The 20,688-nt window shown below is 47.9% G+C and overlaps 1 protein-coding gene across 6 annotated transcripts in view; it reads right to left on the reverse strand.

Annotated features, from left to right (window-relative positions):
- Nucleotides 1-20,688, reverse strand: part of CDC14A (cell division cycle 14A) — a 1,359,412-nt gene that overhangs the window by 577,800 nt on the left and 760,924 nt on the right. The window lies entirely within an intron of this gene.

Here is a 20,688-nt window from a genome sequence, read left to right on the forward strand (position 1 = left end):
TGCAATAAAAGGGCTGGCATGTGTGTGTGTGGACTAAAAGGGCCAGCATGTGTGTGTGGACATGGACGTGTGTGTGTGTGTGGACGTGGAGACATGTGGGCGTGGGCGTTGCATTCAGTCTAGATTTGGAGGGCACATCTCCAGGGGATAATAAGATGCTGGAGACAGTCCAGTGAAAGGCAACCAAAATCATCAGTGGTTTAAACCATTGGTTCAACAGGGATAAGGTAACTGCTCATTTACATCCCTAAAGAGATTATAAGAGTAAAAGGGGCTTAATGTTTGAGATGGGACGGCTACGAGTAAAAATCATTATCAACAATAGTAAAAACGGAATACCACCATGAGTCACCATTCTTTTAACTCTATTGATTTTCCATCATATTTTTATTTATTGGGTATTTATAATGTGCCTATACAGCAAAAGGTGTACCAAGGCAAAGAGGGGAATAGGGGGGTGGGGGGGGGGGACAGGGATGAACAAAAAACAGTCCTACTAAGTCTTGTGACATTCGGATCTTGCAAGTGCAGTAACAAGCAGTGTCGGGGAGAGCGGGGGCAGGATGTGCCGGTCAGGGCGGAGGGCATAGGGTTATACGTGTGCTTAAGGGGAGGCCAGGTGGACAAGATCCAGGGGAAAGCAGAGAGTGCAGGAAGGGCTTGGTGGGTGCAGGCCCAGCCAGGCTATTTCAAAGGGAGGGAGCCCAGAAAGGCAAATGCAAGTTGAGGGGAGGGAGAAATCAAGTGCAGGGGTAGACTGTTCGAGGAGGGCAATCAAAAGAAGCTGCGGGGGACATTAGCTGGGAAGGGGGAGAGGTAAGAAGGAGAAAAGGAGGGCGGCATCTGTGGAGGAGAGAGATCTACCCCACCCCCCACTCTCTGCTTGGAAAAGCATCTGATCTGCAGAGAGTTGGAGCTAGAAGACTGAAGGGCTCTAGCAGGGAGGTATTTCGGGAGAGCAGGTTGGATGTAGCGGGGTCCCAGGCCACAGAAAGCCTTGTGGATGATGCAGAGGATCTTGAACCTGATCCTTGCAGCAACCGGGAACCACTGGAGAGAGATTTTAGGGCTGGAGAGATGCAGTCCCTGGGCTTAAGGCCAAGGACAAGTCTTCCAGTTCTATCCTGGATTAGTGGAAGGGGTGAAAGGAAGATCTAGGCAGATTAAGGAGGAGGTTGTTGCAGTAATCTGGCCTGGAGAGGACCAGAGCTCTGGAGACATTGAGTTTCTGGGGGAAGGTGAAGAAAGGGGGAATGCCTCAGAGGAGGGGAAGCTGAAAGTGGGCCGTCTTGGCAAGGTCTGTGATGAGAGAGGAGTTGAAGATAACACCAAGGTTTTTTTTTCCTCACAGGAGGGTGAGGGGAGAAGGCCCATGGAGGACAGCCAAAGTTTGGGAGGGAAGAAGGGAGCGGGGGTCCCAATAAGAAGGATCTCAGGCTTACTGGCATTAAGGCAGATATCATTAGCAGTATGCCATGCCTGAATAGCAGACAGTCAGGAATGAGAGAGGAAGAAGAGGAAGCAGTGGAGGGAAGCGTGAAAGAGCTGTGTGTCGTCTGTATAACACTGGAAGTTAGGAGAGAGGGCAGAGATCAAATGAGCTTGAGGGGCAAAGGTAGATGTTGAATAGCCATGGCAAGAGGATAGAGCCCCGATGGTCACCACAAGTGGAGAGTGAGATGGAGCAGAGAAAAAGGCCCAGTTGAACCTGGGAAGGTTAGTCAGAGAGGAAGGTCAACCAATACAGAGCCAGGCCTGTGATGCCAAAGGTATCACAGAGCCAATTTATATGAGTGGCTTGATGGACCACATCAAAGGCAGAGGCAAGCTCAAGAAGCATGAGAATGGAAGAAGAGTTGGAATAGAGATTGCAGAGCAAGCCTTCTGGGCTGTTGAGTGCAGTTTGCGTGCCTCTGGCTGCTATGTAGCCAGACTGGTAGTTGTGGAGACAACCAACAGATTCAATGTGGTGGAAAAGCTGAGAGATCGCCAGCTTCTCCAAGAGCTTACCCAGGAAAGGGATAATGGAGATAGGGCGGTAGTTAGCTGGACTGGAGGGGTCAGCAGAGGGCTTTTTGAGAAGAGGGTGCACACTGGAGTGCTTGGAGTAGCAGGAAGGATCCAGTGGCAAAGGCGTGATTGCGGAAATCGGTGTAGGCTGGAGCAAGGGAGGCAATGTTGTCCTTGAAAGTTCTGGAGGAGCAGAGGAGCACCTGTTTGGATGAGACTTTCATAGAGCAGACTTATGAGAAAAAGAGGAGAATGAAGGAACGGGGCGGGGGGCCCAAGGGAGGCCTGAGAGCGTGTGAGGGAGAAGGGAGTGGTGAAGACGATAGTGAGGACAGGATGTCCTGAGGTTTAGTAATGCAGTGAGAGGCCAGTGCAGAGGGCCAGGGAAGGCATAGGAGAAATGGAGACTGCAGTAGGATTGGTGACTTCCTTGCAGATTTTGAAAAGTTAAGCAGTGCTAGTGGCCTCAGAGATGCGGGCTTGGATGTAGGCCCTCTTCTTCAAGCGGATGGATAGTCTGTATTGCCGTTGGAGCAGGCGGCATGCCAGCCTGTCAGAGGATGTGCTTGAAGCCTGCCACTTCCACTTAGCAGCTGTGCACTTACGTTTCAGAGAGGCCAGGTTAGAGTCATACCAGGTGTTGCGCTTGGAGGCAGGCTTCACGCGGATCCTCATGACAGTGGCAAGGATGTCCAGGATGTTGGAAATGGAGAGAGTTGAAGGTTAGAAAAGCTGTGTCAGTGTGAGAGGCAGTGCCAGGAGTTAGAGGGGGAATGAAGGTGGTGGCTAAAGCAGCAACTGGCACTCGCTTCATCGGTCGAAAGATGGAGGAGGAGACTGGCAGTAGGGTGGGGGCTTAGCTGGGGGCCCAAGGAATTCCAGATGAGAGGACAGAAGAGCATGATCAGACCAGGAGAGAGGAGTAGTGAGAGGGTTGGATTGAGGGATGTCTGCTGAGATGAGAGCATGCAAGGTGTGTCCGGCTGAGTGCGTCGGACCGGAGGGAAGAATGGAGAGGAAAAGAGTCACAGAGGTTGTGGAAGAGCCTAGAGGCTGCATCAGAGGAGTCAAGGTGAATATTGAAGTCTCTGAGGAGGACAAGCTTGGAGGTGGGGGGCAGGAGCGAAGAGGTGAGGTCAGACCACTCAGAGGAAGAAGGAGACCGGACCAGGGGGCCTGTAGATGGCAGCCAGAGTCAGTGAGAGGACAGAAAGACACCAAGCCTGCAGATGAGGCATTCGAAGGAGGAGTAGGACTGAGTGGGTATAATAGTAGCAGGTACCCATTCAGGCAAGGTCAAGGCCACTCCACCCACGGACCAGTTAGGACCGGGCTTAGAGAGAATGACGAAGAACGAGCTTTAAGGATGGAACTAAACAAATTAATAAGAATGATTACCCGAGCAAAAATCCAATCACTCATGCAAAATGAAGATCTGCAACAGCTCCATATAAACAATGCAAACAATGGAAAAAGCAGTGCTAACAGGAAGTATGGCAAAATTTCATATTTCATTCAAAAGCATAAATGCAAGGGCATTTTGGGAATGTAGACCAGTTATCCTGATACTTGCACGCCGATATCTGAAGATAATTGGGGAAACATTTCTGCGAGACCGCCATCGGGCCCCAACCAACATATTGCGATCCGTATAGGGGTAAAATAGAGGAAAGTACATCTACTCCACCAGTACTTCAAACAGAAAGGCTAATAAAATTAGATGCATACAAAAGTCTAGAGCAGAGAAGGTACTTCATCTGGAGGAAGTTCTCTGTGGGCCTACGTGGAGGCTATGCCACATTTCCACAGTCCAGCAATTTGCATATGGCTCCCAGGACAAGGGGTGAATATGCGAATGGCTGGACTGGCCTAGCGGGAAGTCTGGAGATTTTCCGGTGGGTCTATTGTGTGGTTACATATTTTATTTCTACATTTTTTTTATGGGAAACGGGTTGGGCTTGCTCAAACGTGTAATTTGGGGCCACTTTGAAAATTGTTCCCAGTCTACCGCTGGCTGGACAGTGGCAATGCAGCAGAGATTCTACGTTCGCCCACAGTGGACTTCATACAGATCAAGTGCCTATTCTGCCCTAGATTTCTGTATGGATGAATGAGTCTGGTATCGCACAACTGTTTTTATTCCGTAACAAAACTAAAAAATTCAAAGGCGCAGAGCCTGTATGGGTTGTCAAATTATATTCTGCAGCAAAAGCTAAAGTCTGAGCTAAAATCTTACAGTTCTTATTTAGGGTATGCGTTGGGGCAGACTTCTATATCAGACCAAGACGCACGTCTGCGTCCAGATTAACTGAATTAGGGCAGACTTCAAGCCCAGCCATCATCCATAGGACTGACCGCTCTTCACTACCCTACCCCAATTGGGGCACATTTTTCTTACCCCCCTGCCTTGATAAAGACCCACACGGTCGAAACACGTGTCGACTGTCCACAATTGGGACTATGAGTCCACATGGAACAATTGATAAATGAATAAAAATTGCACTTAAAAACATGACTTTCACAAGAAAGTGTGTGGCAAATCCACGGTTTTGAACTATCAAACTAAGCGCAAGGTATCCAGGAGAAACCCTTGATCATTCTATTTTTAAGGGTTCTGCTGTCCCATTTTATGGTATTCCTAAACCTTTATTTTTTTCTTGTTTTTCAAGGATTTTGTACCTCATTTTTGTTTTCTGAGGGACATCTACATCTATTGAAGTCCCCATGCCACTACAATCCTTTTTTCTATGCTGTCCTATTGTAGCCCATATGGCCCTCTGAGAAACCTGAAGGAGTCTCACTCGTTAGTCCCCAGAGATCTGTCATCCATGTGGCCAGGACCCGGCCATCGCAATTAGATCCAGTTCCTTGGGATGGACCAGTGGGGGAGGATCACCTGGATAGGGGGTCTTCGGGAGTGGAAGTGGGACACCGACTGGTGAGATGCAGTACCCCCTTTCCTTACAACAACTTTTCCCCATCCTACCCGTAGTATATACAGAAGCTCTACCCAGCCCCCTTTACCGACACAAACACTTTCTTACACCGGGAAAGACAATGGACTAACACCAGAGCCGTTTACCTGATGTGTCCCAACACAAGGGTCAGGCAGAGTCAGGCAATTGACAACCACCCACACCCGACGGCCCTTTCCCTTCCCCACACAGATAAAATGCGGCACACAAGAGCACATTTGGACCCAGCTGAACGCACAAGGAAACAGCCATTCCGGACCGGCAGTTCAAAGAGAGAAAGGCAGCAAGACCTGGAGGGACGAGGAGGAGGAAATTGCCCTTGCCCTTTTCAACTCAGACCCACAAAGCCGCCCAAGGGATATCACAAGACCGGGAAGTCCAGCTGGCTTGTGGTGTCAACGGCACATCGGGCCCTTCGGCGTGGATAGCCAAAGCAGGGTGAAGTGCTTGCGCTGTGGTGCCGTTCTTTACTCCCGAGACAATAAGCTCTAACAGTTCAGAACAGCCACTGAGTCAGAGAAGACTGATAGTAAACCAAACCTTGCTGGGCACAAGGTTGCAGGCGGCAACATTGTTGAACAAAGAACTTGGGTAACTGAACTTTAAAGAAACCATAGTAAAAGGCCCAGAAGCAGAGTGGTCCGGCGCCACAGAGCTCTCATTCGAAGGACTCTGACTGGAGCCTCCTTCCGTTTTGTTGAAACTACGAGAACCGAGAGGCCTTAGGAGAGGCAGGCATGAAGTGTAAAAGTGGTCGTACGAGGTTCGAGCAAAATCCCTTGCTCACTCAGAAGTCTTTGACACATTGAAGAAAACAGAGTGAACTGTGATATTGGCAAATATGAACCCGATGGAGGGATGCCTGCGAATTAGGGGTAAACCGTGATATACCGTGAACATTGTGGCGACCCGGCTGCGGGATATCCACAGTAGATAATTGTTTAAAATGACATTGAGACTTTTGAATGTTAAGTTTTGAGGAAAAGGAAGTAGTGAACCCAACTGAGGGAGGCTAACATTGCAAGAAGGATCAGTGCCCGGGATCCAAGGGGCGAAGAGCAATCGCCCAATGTGAAAGATTACCAAAGGAACTTTTGTTTGTTTATTGTTTATGGTTCAGTAGGCCTTCTAAGGCAAGAGACTTTGTAGAAAAGACTTGACCCCAGAAGGTCCTGGCACCGTTGAAAGGAACTGTAACCTTGTGCTGGCGAGGCCCAGGAGTGGGCTGCGCTCAAAGGTCCCGCCTTGTCCCGTGCTAAAAATGTGAGGAAGGGAGACCACAGCCATACCATCCTGGCTTATCATTTGGTGAACACATCCTTTTATTGTGAACATTATCGCACACTATTTTGTGACTTAGTTGTAAGTATTGGTAAATGTTTTTCAGTATAGGCCCTTTTTATTTGACAAGACGCAACTGGGACTGCCTTATTATTTGATGGTCGTAGCTTGCTCCCATCTTAGATTTAGATTAGGTGTTTTTCTCACCCATTAAACCACCCTTGAACTGTGATTACTTGCGTCTGTCTTTACGTTTGTCACCATGAGTTCCTTACAGACCCCAGTCAGTTCCCCTAGACATCCCAATACACACACTGTATGAGTGGTCTTGAGAGTTTGGCAGTTTTTAGGGCCATTCTGAATGAACGGCCACACAAACCTGTGCATCTGTTTAGGCCAGGCCACAAGTGAATGTATATATCTGCTGGTTTACTGACCTGCATTGCAGTGGGATTTGTCTTTGCCACAAAGCTGGGTGGATCAAATTTAAGACCAGGTCTGGCCATACTGGTGGAGCCCTAGGACCTTGGTCTCTTCCTCAGGTAGCTTACCTTTCTGCTTGCCCAAAAGCATTTCTAGGGTGTTCGTCCAGAGCGGTTCCTCCTCCTGGTTGGGATAGAGGCCCTATATAATGCCACTGTTTCGGGGGCCATTTTTTTTAGACATCTTCCCTTTTATCCTCCATGATCTAGCACCTCGAGATTGGGAGCCTCTGTCATCAGGAAGGGTAGTGGGACACAACTTCCCCACCATCTGCTCTTTGTCTGGGTCATCTAGGGTCCCCTCCATTGCTGTCGCTGAACCATTATCTGCTGGGTGGCAGCTCCATTTTGCCCTTTGAGCCATCAAGGTCCACTTGGTCGGGGGACTCCTTTTCTGGTGCCTTCTCCTTCGTTGCTACTGATCCTGGCTGGTGGCATCAGGCATCACCCTCTGGGAACGCAGATTGTCTTTTAGGTAAGTTGGATTGTCATTCTGACAAGTCCCTGGGTATCGGATCCGGTAACTTGACTTTGGGAAGAAGAATCTTTTTACTTACCAGGTTGAGGTTCCAGAGGCAAATTCTCCAAATTGGGTGCCACGAGTATTTAATCCTGGGCTGTTGGATTATTAAGGAGATTTCAAATCAGTGGTACCATGTTTCATGTGGTAGTGCTGTTCTGCAGGTCCTCCTATACCATGGTTCACCTTTGACTTGCATTAGCCCGAATCGTACTTTGCTTCCGCCCTTTGTCTGGGTCTCAAACCTAGAACTGGAGCACTTCAAGGGGATCTCCCCATATATCCTTTGGAGTTAGTTGCACCTTATTCTGAACCTGTTTGGTAGAACTCAGACGTACCTGCCTTTATTTAGAACCACACTATGCTTATTACATTGTTTCCATTGATTCCTATAAGGAACTTTTCAAAAACTTTTAAACTCCACTACAGTGACTTTGGTAAGGCACTCACCTTAACAATGACTTGTCCCTGGAGTTTACAAGAGAATAGAACTGTAGCCTATACCACACATTTAATTAGCATTTTTAAATTGTTGCATTACCCTCCTGTCTAAGTAAATGTGCTGAGTTACAAAATAACCAGCAGTTATGCACTGTATCAATGGATTTCCTTGTGTGCAATGAGACCATTCAGGTCTAGTATTACGAGTGTACATTTATTCTATCATTTAGTGGCCCTCTGAGCATAGTTTGAAAAGTGTTAATACCTTTTCCTCCCTCTCGATGCTATATCATATCAGGTTCTATTGCTATTATCACCCTAAGTTTTCAATCCAAAAATGTGGGGTGCCAACAACTAGCTATTTTGTTTGAATTGTTGGGATGCGTTAGCGGCATCCAGTTGATTCAAACAGAATACTTACAAAAGATGGCCACCGTGGAGATGAAAGGCGGGGCTCCATGCAGGCAACCGAGGACAGGGAGTAGTGGTGGCTGTAGAGCTTTCAGCAAAGGAAGAAGCTAAGTGGGGTAGTGGTGTGGGGAGGGAAGGGAGCAGAGACCCGACGCAAGGTGAGGGTGGTGGGTAGATGGCAGGGTGGGTGTGAGCAGCCTTCAGGTTGCTTGGAATGTGGGCTTGGGTCATGGAATTCAGCTCGCGATCCGAGGAACCAGATTGTCTCCCTGGCCCGGAGTGCCAATTTACCTTTAGAAATAGTTATACAATAGTGAACAACGTTAGAAACAACACTGTAAACAACTGTGTGCGTAAAGCAAGTGAGGATCAGCAAAACAGTACATTTCAGAACCAGTAAAGACTGGTAAGTAAAATAGGTAGAACTCCTCGCAAACCATCCTAAAACTGGGTTCCCAGTACTTAGTAATTCCAGCCCTGTAGGGGAAGGAATCCTAAAGCTCAAATCTCACCAGTTCCACCTGAACAGTGTGATTTGTGGATGTACTATTGGATTGCAACAATAGCTATCCGAATATCACCGGCTGCAGGTAAGTGTTTCACAAGGTAAGCAAAGTTCAAATAGGTTTCCCAGTCACACCACTCGAGGGAAGGGTCCAGTCCACCACCGATCTTAGTCAGGCAAGGGAGAAATAGGTTGAGTATTTTACGCCTGTACAACCATATGATGGGAGGGGGCAGGAGTAGGTATGCTAACTTATGCCCCTTACCCAGATTTCTTCAGCAACCACTTAGGGGTTTCCAGAATCTGTTGGGCCCACTTCTAGGCTTTGCCCTGTTGAGGGAGGTCCAGGGGCAACAAGTGCAGGAGGTATTTTTTGGATCGAGATTGGGTCCGGCTAGTCCAAGGTTCCAGGCTCAATTACATTGAGGCATCTAATCTACAAGGATTTAATATCTCATGATTCTAACTCCAATATTTTAAATGTGCATACTTGGGTTTACAAAAGTTTAAACTGGCCTGAAGAAGGAGTAGAATTATAGCGTTGTGCCCAAATGTTAAAATTAGGTCAAAAAATCCTTTGAGGGAAGCTTTAGATCAGATGTCTCTTGCCGGTGTACTCAACAATCCTTCAATGGTATCGCATGTAAGCAGAGCATGCAGTTATACAAAAAGGCATGAGTGAAATACTCCACTCTAGGGTTCAAACATTTTATTTTCACTTTGATTTGAGACAGTTGAATATTAAGGCAGTGGGCAGGGGCCAATGGCGTTCTCCTGGAAGTCTGAAATCATGGGCCTGTAAGTGGCACACATCACGCAAAGTGGGAACCCATTCTGTTGCTTGGACTGGTGAAACTTACCAGGTTACTCACCGTAGTGACCACCTTACTCCTAGTCCATAGTCCCCTTTCCTCCATACTTATGGGACATCTCTCCGTCCTGTGGGACGGGACCGGAGCACTTTCTAAAAAGCATCCACATTTTTTTTCAAAAATGTGTCCCTCCTCTCTTTCCTGCGCAGGGCCCGGCACGCGGCCGTAACCCCGCCCACCTTGGCTCCACCCCACGCATCGCCCATCAGTCCTTTTCTATCACAGGGTCAAGACCCATTAGCAATAACAGAGGAACCTTATTAGAGGGGACGGCGGGCGTGCGTATGGAGCAAAGGGGACTATGGACTAGGAGTAAGGTGGTCACTAGGGTGAGTAACCTGGTAATACTCCTACGTCCCCGTCCCCTTTTCCTCCATACTTATGGGAGATTCCCAAGCTCTCCTCACAGGAACTATGGGTGGATGGAAATACCCCTTACTGAAACAGGTTCTTCAGCACAGCCTGGCCGAACTGAGCGTCAGCCCTAGAGCTCATATCGAGGCAGTAATGCTTACAGAAAGCAGATGGGGAGGCCCAAGTAGCCGCTTTAGCGATGGACACCCAGGGAACATACTTCTGAAAGCCTTGCCTCGCACCTGATGTGCATGGATACCTTTAGGAGGTTTCAGCTTTTGGACGGTGAAAGATTACGTGATACAGGCGGCAATCCATCTGGAAATGGATGCCTTAGACGCCGGCCTGCCCTGAGGTTTACCGAAGGTCACAAACAGTTGGGAAGAGCTCCGAAGCTCGGAAGTCCTTTCCAGGTAGAACTTAAGAGCTCTTCGGACATCCAGGCAGTATAGAACCCTTTCCGCCTCCGAGGCAGGGTTCGGAAAAAAAAAAAATACCGGAAGGGAAATAGACTGATTCAGATGGAATTCGGTCACTACCTTTGGTAGGAAAGCTGGGTTCGTCCGAAGGACTACCTTTGTCCTTGTGAAAGACCAAGAAAGGATGCTCCACCCACAATGCCTGGAGCTCACTCACTCTCCTCGCTGACGTAACGGCTACAAGAAAGGACACTTTCCAGGAACCGTACTTGAGGTCAACCGTAGCCATTGACTCAAAGGGTTTATGGCACAGCGCCGTCAGGACTACATTTAGGTCCCAAGGCGGGTGCAGACTACGAATCAGAGGGTAGATGCGTTTCAAGCCAGCAAAATGTCTCTTCACCACCAGGTTAGTTAAAGAATAAGAACACCGGTCTGTAGAGAGGTAAGCGGAAATCGCCGAGAGATAAGTCCTGCAAGACAGGACATGAACCCCTGACTCTGCTAGGGAGGATACGAAGGAAAGCACCGTGTCAATCGTCGCCACCCTCGGGTCCAATTCTTACTCCAAACACCAATGACAGAACCTGAGCCATTTACTCTTGTATTGGGATCTGGTCGAGGGTTTCCTGGCTGCCTGGATAATGCGCATGTTATCTGCAGACAATCCCAAATGCTCTAGAGCCGTGAACTCAGGCACCATGCCGCCAAGTTGAGCGATTGTGGGGAGGGGTGCCACATCTGCTGTTCCCCTTGGTGAAGAAGATCGGGAGTTACTGTTAACCTGATCGGCGGACACACCGACAGGTGTTGAAGTTCTGAGAACCAAAACCTGGCCGGCCACCACGGAGCTATCAGTAGAAGAGAACAGTTGGCAGAGCTCTTCAACTTCCAAATTGCTCGATGAACTAGGGGAAGAGGCAGGAAGGCGTAAGCTCTCATGTTGTGCCATGGAATCTCAAGTGCGTCCCCCAGATAGGAGGCTCCCAGCCCCCCTCTGGAGGCATATTGAGGAAGCTTCTTGTTTACCGCTGTGGCAGAGAGGTCCGTCTCTGGTGTGCCCCAAGGCGAGAAAATCCATGAGCGGATCTCCGCCTTCAACTCCCACTCGTAGCTGACCACTGTCCGCCGGCTGAGGGCATCCGCGGTGACATTCAGCTGGCCGGGGATGTGCACTGCAAGCAGCCAGACCCCATGAAGCACGGCCCACTCCTAAATCTGGATGGATAGATCCAGGAGGGGGGGGAAGACTTTGTTCCCCCTTGCTTGTTTATGTAATACATTGACACCGCATTGTCCGTTCTTATGCGGACCACCTTGTTGACAATGAGAGGTCTGAACGCCTTGAGCGCCAGAAAAATCGCCAGAAGCTCCAAATGCTTTATGTGCAGGAGCTTGTCCTGAGGTGACCAGAGGTCCGAGACCTGAAGAAGATCTAACGTCACACCCCACCCCAAAAGGGAGGAGTCTGTCGTGATCGTCACCATGGGGGCTGGGTCCTGGAACCCCGCGCCCACTGACAGGTTGCTGAGAGATGACCACCAGTCCAGGTCCACTCTCATGGAATCCGGAATCATTATCCGCTTGGAATCCGGGTCCACAGCCTGACGCCAGGAACTCCGAAGAGCCATCTGGGTTCATCTCATTTTGAGACGAGCAAGAGGAAGAGCCAGTACACACGAGGCCATGAGGCCCAGAAGCCTCTGGAACCACCAGGCCGACATGCTCTCCGACTGCGTAAACATCTGACACGAAGCCAAAAGATCCGCCATTTTGTCCCCGGTCAGATACACTCGACAGTCGATCGTGTTCCAACGAAAACCCAGGAAAGTCAGGTCCTGTGAGACCGTCATGGAGGATTTCCGCCAGTTCACCGACAGCCCAAGATGGAACAGGAGCCGAAGGAGAGACTGGAGGTTGCCCGCTGCTGCCAACGGACAAGGGCTGCATAGGAGCCAGTCGTCCAAATAGGGATACACATGGATACCCTGGAGACGAAGATAGGCCGCAATCACCGACATCATCTTCGTGAAGACACGCAGCGCCGAACTGAGGCCAAAAGGAAGCACCCGAAACTTGAAGTGCTCCTCTCCCAAAGAGAAACGGCGGTATCTCCTGTGTGGATTCCAAATCAGGATATGCATGTACGCATCCTGAAGATCCACCACGCTGAGAGCCAATCGCCCATCTGCAAAGAGGAGCGAATCTGGCCGGGCGTGATCATCTTGAATTTCTCTTGGGGTAGGAAAAGATTGAACTGGGAAAGGTCTAGGATGGTGTGCAGGCCAGCCTGGTTGGGTTTGGGTGCCGTAAACAGCCGTGAGTAGAAGCCCTCCCCTCGGTCCCCAAGGGGAACGGGTTCCACAGCTCTGAGGTGCAGAAATTTCTGAACCTCGGCCTTGAGGAAGGGTGAGCCCGACAGCTGAAAAGGAGGGTTGAGGGGTGGGGCAGGGGGTAAAGGTAAGCGAAATCCCGCTCGAGCGACTGACAAGACCCATCTGTCTTCTGTGATAGTCTGCCACGCCTCCCAATGAGACGCAATGCGTCCTCCCACCGGGGTCTCGTGCGAGCACGGAAAACCCTAATTGGGCAGGTTTATCGGTGGCGGTGCAACCTGGACCTGATGAGGAGGCTGAGGAGCGGGAGAAATACTGCGTACGCTGACGCTGTTGTCTACGTATCCACTCTGCGAGATTTGCGGTCGAGGAAGCCCCTAAAACCAGAGGAAGGTTGACCTTGCGACAATGGCCTTTGAGCCTTGAAGGGAGTTTTAACAGATTTGGCCTTCTGAGTGCCATCTTTGGTTTTGGTGAGCTCTACATCAGTAGAAGAGTGAAAAAGCTCCTTACCATCAAATGGAAGGTCCAGAACCTTGTCTTGCACCTCCTTCGAGAACTTAGTGGCATGCAGCCATGCTTGCCGCGAGGTATCAACCCCAAGCATCAGACCCCGAGCCAAGGTGTCTACGTGATGAGCCACAGCCTCCAGGAGATCCTGGGCCAAGACCCTGGCATCGGAAAGGCCTCCTCTGAAATCCTCCAACTTCTCGACCAGAATGTGCTCCTCAAACTCCGACAGACCTCTCCACATCCGTATGTTAGCTCCCGCCAAAATCAATTCTGCATTGGCCTGCCTCAGCTGCAAGGCCGAATTGGCAAAGATTTTCCTCCCTAGGGAGTCCAGGAGCTTGTCCTCCTTTCCCAAGACCTGAGTAGCCGTCGCGGAGGAGGATGCTGCAGGTCAGGATGGGAGGTGGACAAGACAAGGCCACTTCTTCCGAAGAATGCAGCCTTTACCTCGCGTCAATCTTTTTATTGACAAAAAGTCCAGAGTGTGGCTTTTCCCAAACTCTACGGACCTCGGCCAGAACGTCCTTCTGCAAGAACAGGCCGATACGCTCCAAACGAGACAAGGTGAACGCCCCAGAAAGCATGCCCTCCTGCGGAGCATGTGCCTCGGGCACCGGAACATCTAAGAAACTCATCATGTCCAGCACCCGGTCATGGAAAGCTCTGATCGAGCGGGGAAGGTCCTCGTTGTCCTGATCGCCTTGAAGGTCATCTGACAGGTCAGGATCCTGCTGAGCCGTGTCAGGCACTGCCTTGTTGTAGGGATAGTACCTAAAATGGCTTCCGTGGTCGTGGCGGAAACGCCCGCCATTTTGTCCTCATCTGAGGGGAACTGCGGCACGTGAGGAAGTGAGGCAGGGGTCCCCGTCGATGGGTCAGGGGTCTTAATTTTAGCCTTAACGTAAGGAACCTCGGCAGAGCCGGTACTATGAGGCCTGGAATGTTTCTGCAACATACCAACCGCCAACTGAGCCTTCGAAGGAAGGGCCTCGGCACTGCAGGTAAAAGAAGAAACTTTCTTCTTTGCCCCCTCAACAGATCTGGTGTCACCACAAGGGCGGGAACGGCACGCTGTCACCGACAGGGCCTTGCCCGGCCCCTCAGAACTGTTGGTATCCTTAGCCTCTGTATGAGGGACCTCGGACCTAGGCCCAGTAGAAGCCTTATCGGCACGGGCCTCGAACATCCGGTCGGTAACCTCAAGCCCAGCCAAGACCTCGGGGCGCACCCCGGCTTTGTTTTTGAGGGAAGCCAAAAGAGCGGCCTCAGAGCAAGCTCCGGTACCCCACGACTCAGTAGAACTGGGTCTACACAAGCCCCCACAGGAGGGGCCTCAGAGCGTACTCCGGTGTTCACAGGCCCCTTACGGAGACCCTCGGAGAAAACTCTAGTAGAATTATTAGGCCCGACAGGCACCTCAGGGCGAACCCCGGTAACAGAGCGATCAACGCCCCTCCCGGCTCGAGAGGAACCCGGAAAGGTATCCCCCGGCCGGGGTGCTCTGAGAAGTAAAGAACTTACCGGGCGTTTTTTCTTCTCGTCGATGAACGCCTGAAAATGCGAAGGAGGAATCCGTCCGAACACCTCCTCCTACCGCTCCAACCGACGTTGAAGTGCCCGGACCGAAAGGGTGTCACAGTAAAAACAGAGTCCCAACGGTGTTCCGCACCCAAACACTCTAAACAAAGAGGATGGGGATCCACCCTCACGAAGCGACAGTGACACGATGAACAGTCTGGAAAATCTAGTTTAAAAGACATGAATAGACTAGTAAACCAACGCTAGCGAGAGCCAGAGAGGGAAAAAGGGAAGAAAATCTTCCGAGGATGCAAGTGCATCCGGCCCCCATCGTGCGGAGAAAAGGACTGATGGGCGATGCGTGGGGCGGAGCCAAGGTGGGAGGGGTTAGGGCCACTGGGCGGGGTTACGGCCGCGTGCCGGGCCCCGCGCAGGAAAGAGGGACACATTTTTGAAAAAAATGTGGATGCTTTCTATAAAGTGCTCCGGTCCCGTCCCACAGGACGGAGAGATGTCCCATAAGTATGGAGGAAAGGGGACGGGACGTAGGAGTAGTGTAGTGCACTCTCCTCACTGGACCTGGACACAGACTCTCTGCTGCTCTCAACCAAGAAGAGGAGCTTTGCTGGAGCTGGCGTCTTTCCATACATTCATTTGATGCCTGCAGACCCTGTGCAGAGCCACCTCATTTGCTCATCTCAAATGTGGCATCCTATTGGCCCTTCAGTGTCATGGGAGCAGAAACAAAGAGGCCCTTCATCTTCGGTTTATGTCCAGCCTAGTGATCTTTGGAAACTGTCATAGTTGCCAAAAGTAGAAACCTCTACACCCGCAGCTCCGGGACCTTCAACACTGCATTCTGTGGCAAGAACAGTTGTCCCCAATAGCCTGTGCTTACCTAGGTCAATTTTCTGTTTTGAATGAGGATCCAGGGGCTGCTTTGCAATCTATTTCTATGTCCATGATAGCCCCATTCATTAGCAAATGGTGTGAAGTCCTATCCTGCAGCTACTCCCATTATTCCTTTGGTGGTAGAAGCTGCATATAGATATCTTATCAGAGGTCATGATAGAAGACCAGTATTTGTAGATACCCCCTTCCTTTGCACGAATCCTACCTTTCATATATTACCAAAGGTGATCCTAAAGTATCACTGACAAACCACTGCCTACTCAATGGAGTACATTGCTACCTATTGGAGAAGTTTGACTCTTCATACTCTGAACAGAGGCTGTGCTCTGCACTGACTCAGCTTGCATGGAGTAGGCCGCACAGCACATTAATCTGTCATCTTTTAGGGTCTCCGGCTTAAAACATTTACAGAGATCTTGGCTTTGGCGTGGTGCCCATGTCCTTCCAAGCAAACTTTGTATTGCACCCTAGGTAAAACAAAAATGGAGTAGTCTTCGTGAGTGGCTTAAAAATAGAGTTTGACAAGAAAATAATCTGTGGTCATCGACATGTGAGGAATCATGGGTACCTGCATATGTAGGGTCGGGACACCGACAGGAAATTCCCATGTCAACGCTCTTTTCGAGTGCAGGAAGAAAAAAAACGGTAATTGTCTGAATCAACCGCTAGATGGATTCTTATACAAAGCACGTGAATCTAAGCAGATTCATAAGACTCAGAAATATATGTACTACTTACTTGTAGCATTCTAACGTGATGCCTCAGTGTTTTTAAATAAATAAGTGTATGTTTATACTTACATTGGTGGAAAAACTACAGCTTGATAAACACTTCTGTATGCCTACTGGAATTTACACCAAGCTTCTGAGCACCTTCTTACTACTATACCTCATTACAGAATGAGAATTTGGTTAGACTTTTGTGTTAAACTTTCACAGGTTCACCCAGATTGGCTTCCCAGAACTCTACACCAGTAAGCCAGTATGTTACCAGGTCTAGGAACACAGTGGAAGAGATGGATTCACAGACAGTGTTTGATTCGGCCAGCAGTGCAGCTTTTGAGTGGCAGAGAGTAGTTCTCTTCACTGAGCTGTGAATCAGTGGCACTGATGGGTTCCACCACTGGGCGATACATGTCCCTCTTAAATTTTGAAGTTGCTCTTTGCCCCCCCCCCCCCGACCCCTCCCACATTTTGACCTTTGGCTCCAGGCAAGCCTCCAGTGCAGCAAAACATTGAGCGAGAGAGTATGAAGAGATGAGCAATTAGCAACATAATAGCTGCTCAAGTTCTGTTGGAAAGAAACTGTTGTGATATTAAAGCAGCGTATTCTTCCTATGGCCAGACAAGAAGGGGGCATCTCTCCCTTTGATTTGACTAGAAGTGGGTAGAAGCATGCGGGTGCTGAGGGAACACCGAGTTCTTTCACTCAGCCAGGTAACTTTCTCTGAAGGACTGGTGGCAGTCTGGGGCCTGCTCTAATTTGTTCATCTCGGCCAAAATAATTTCTCTTTAGAAACAGAAGAGGTTCTCCACCATCCGCCCAACCCCCAAAAGGTCCATCTTTTCAACTTTATAATGAATGTTTCCCAGCAGTAGGTAAGTGGGGATTATAGTAAGGAGTAAGTAAAACACACTAGCTCAAACCTAAAAAAAACAATTTTAAGCAAGTAATAAAATGCTATATTGTGTTTTTAGAAAATACGCAAACCCTGAGGCATTAAAATTATAATTACATCTGCTACAGTTAGGATGACATATTGGACACACACGTGCAGCGCTTTCAATATAGTTTGCAAAGTCCTCTATGATTCACTAGAGCTGGAGGACTTTACCACATTCCATGCAGTGCTTTAGCTCACTTGGAGCCTACTGAGGAAATACGCAGAACAAAATATCAAGGAAGTTAAAAAAAAGGTGGTTATTACCCACTTTATTTGTATTCATTTCATCGACCTGGAAAGGGTGAAACACCAAGTTAGTGCATTCAGGATTCTATAATGCACACAGATCTCTACAGCAGATGCACTTACCCACTTAGTTATCTTACTAGAAAAAGGCAACAATTAATGTCAAAGTACTAAGATACCGGCGCACGGTGCAAGTCAAGACAGAGGAGTATTGTGAGAGCTTATTGGATGTCTCAGTGCCTGCTAACTGTGCATGGTGCAAGTCTGGATAGGGGCACAGTGAAAGATCTCTATACATTACTGTTCAACAGTTTTGTGAACATTAGTGAGAGTGGGTGTCTTCTTTGCTTATGTGCTTTCTTTTCCAATGTGAATAAGTATGCGTATGCCATTAAAAAAACGACCTATTGGTTTAAGTGCCAGTCAATCGACACGCACAGTCCATAAGGTGTATTTTAATTTCTAACCTGGGTTATCTGGAAATCTATGCTGCCATTCTTTATTAGGTCTGTGCTCAAACATACATTAAAACTAAGTAAAATGGCAACCACTGCTTTTATCCACTAGAAATGACTGGAGATCGGGCAAGACACCGCACAGCAGTTCATGCTGAATAATGTAAGCAGTCAGGGTGCAGAGAAGGTAATCCAGGAGGCATCAATTTGCCTTTGTGAGATTTTCCATGTTGGGTCCATAGATTGTGGTTACCTATTGTTTGAGTTATTTTTGACCTTGAAGAAATTAACGTGTGTCGTATTCTTTATGTGCTTCTCCAATTCAGAGTAAAAACATCTGACAATGGTCTCTTTGCTTTATGGGGGGTTTGCTTGAGGTTGAATTTAAAGGATGGGGCTGTGGCTCAGACGAGTACCTTCTGCTATTGTTTTTTAAGTTCCTTCAGCTGAATTCAAGAGGCAAAGAAAAATGTGTGGCAAGGTTGCACAATGCATATGGAAAGCAAAGCGATGCTAGAATAACAGGGATAATATTAGTGCCCACCAAAATACAAAGAAATCCTACTTCACCCAAAATAACCTGTAGGAGCGATGAACAGAGCTAGTTAAAATATGTCCAGATATTAGGGAGAACAATACTCCAAAGGGATCTGTACCAAGTTAGCATGGTATTTTGACAGAGAAAAAGAGAAGAAACAAATGAAGTCCTGTCCCAAAATAGATTAAGGCATCAAGAATATTGTTGAACTGATGCAGTATCTGAAAAAAAATCTAATGAGAACTTCGGGTGCGGACTACAAACCTGGGCACTTAAACCGCATAACAAATTGATTTCATGTTGTCATCGATTGCACAGACCCCAATGAAGCAGCGGTGGTGCCATCTCTATTAAGTAAGCGAGTAGCTGATCAGAGGGACTTCGGCAAACGCTTTAAAACCCTGTAGAAGTGAAGACGTTGATGGCCAATTGTTGGTATTGGCATGGGCCTCCATAAGGAAGGGACACCACAATGAATGATGCAAAGAATGCACTTTCATTACAGGGTAGAGGACACTAAGCTACAGAATATGCCAGCATCCGAAGCCTGAGATGAATGTGATGACTGTGTGAGTACTCCAGAGGATTTGCTGCAATCTGACCAGAAGGTCAGTTCACAATAGATAAGGGGGTCAGATTGTCTTACCACAGAGGCTAGAAATTGCATGTAAAGTGCCTCAAGCACCTGAATAATTCTTGCTTTTTTTTCAATCTGAAATTGTTTCCCCCCCACCCAAGTCCATCAGCATTGTCAAATGTGTATTAATTATGCACTCAAGTTAGATTTGTATGCTAGTCCCAACAAATCCATAGGAACAGTGTTCAGCTAGGCTCAAACGGGTTTGCAGTTGAATTGCTCTACATAAATTAGAAAAGTACAGTTCCATTAGTGCTGACAGGAGGATGCCTTATGGCATCTGCCATATATAAGACTTCAATATTTGGGAGTACCGACACTAGCATAACTGCAGGTAAGGCACACTGGGATTCTATCAGGCATTTTATAATAATGAGGCCTAAAAAGAATAAAATGAGAAAGGCCATCCTGGCAAGAGCAAGTGAAATAAGATGTACAGACTTGGCGCATATTAGGGAGTTCTGCCTCTTGCTTGCAGTCTCGTTAAAAAGGGACACCCATCAGATTGCAGTTCATGCACAGATGTTGGAGAATTTACTGTTGCAACAATTTATTTTCAAAGCAGGACTCATAATACCAATGTACAGTGACATTTTCTTTCAGCCATTGTGCAACCCACATAAAGGGTATCAGAAATGTACATCCACCAATATGCATCTTGAATAGGTGTCAAGTACACAAGCCTTCTTGGCAAAGCATATCCATGTCATGTGTGAAATCCTGTGCCCCAAACATCAAGCGCAGGAGGTGTGCATATGGGAATGCAGCTTTAAGCCGAAAGAACTGTAATGTTTGAACTGAACTGCCTAGTAGTTATTATGCAGGCAATACAGCAAGCCGTTTAATTTTAAAGCTTATAATTGGGTCTCTTCATATGTACTTACAATGCGAAAAGCATTTGTAAAGGCGAAGTCATTGCAGCAAAGGTTGTAATACAGTTAATGTGAGAATAGGCGTTCCATTAAAAATTCATTCAGAAATATATTGTTTGAAACTCCAGAATAGGAATGGAAACACTACCGAATTTCGTTTTGCTGTGTGATGTAAATTGAAAAGGTAAGTTTGTACTGATGCATGAATAAAAGAACCCTAAAAGAGCCGGAACGAAAGTACAGAATCTGCTTGCATATTCCCACTTGTAGGCATACTGCAAGGGATGAAAGGTATTGTGTCTAGTGGGAATTTTACAGAAAATAATTACAGGTTATAGTGAGGCCAGATGGCTTTTAAGATCACCCAGAGATGCTCCCCTATTGTAATTAATGCAGGCTTTCAAAGCAGATAAAAACGATCAATGTTGATTGATAATTCAGTCATGACACTATGCTTCGCCTCCAAAGAATCTATTTCACATCAACTCAAAACAAATCCACTAGCCTATTAAAGGTTAACTGATCACTTCACTGGAATTTAGACTCACGGCACTAGTCACCGGTCTTGGATTTGTTAAGGTTAAAGGTCATTGAAAGTATGTATAGCTAAAGAAATACTGCTTTGGATAGGATAAGAGGAAATTAGAGGACATGTTGTCTTTGCCCTCTTGTGTGGAACTGCTGGAACTGCACACAGAAAAAAAAATCCCAATGCATCTAAAAGGAAC

The sequence above is a fragment of the Ambystoma mexicanum genome, chromosome 1q (genome assembly GCF_040938575.1).
Source record: "Ambystoma mexicanum isolate Mex_15411 chromosome 1q, UKY_AmexF1_1, whole genome shotgun sequence".
NCBI classification, from domain to species: domain Eukaryota; kingdom Metazoa; phylum Chordata; class Amphibia; order Caudata; family Ambystomatidae; genus Ambystoma; species Ambystoma mexicanum.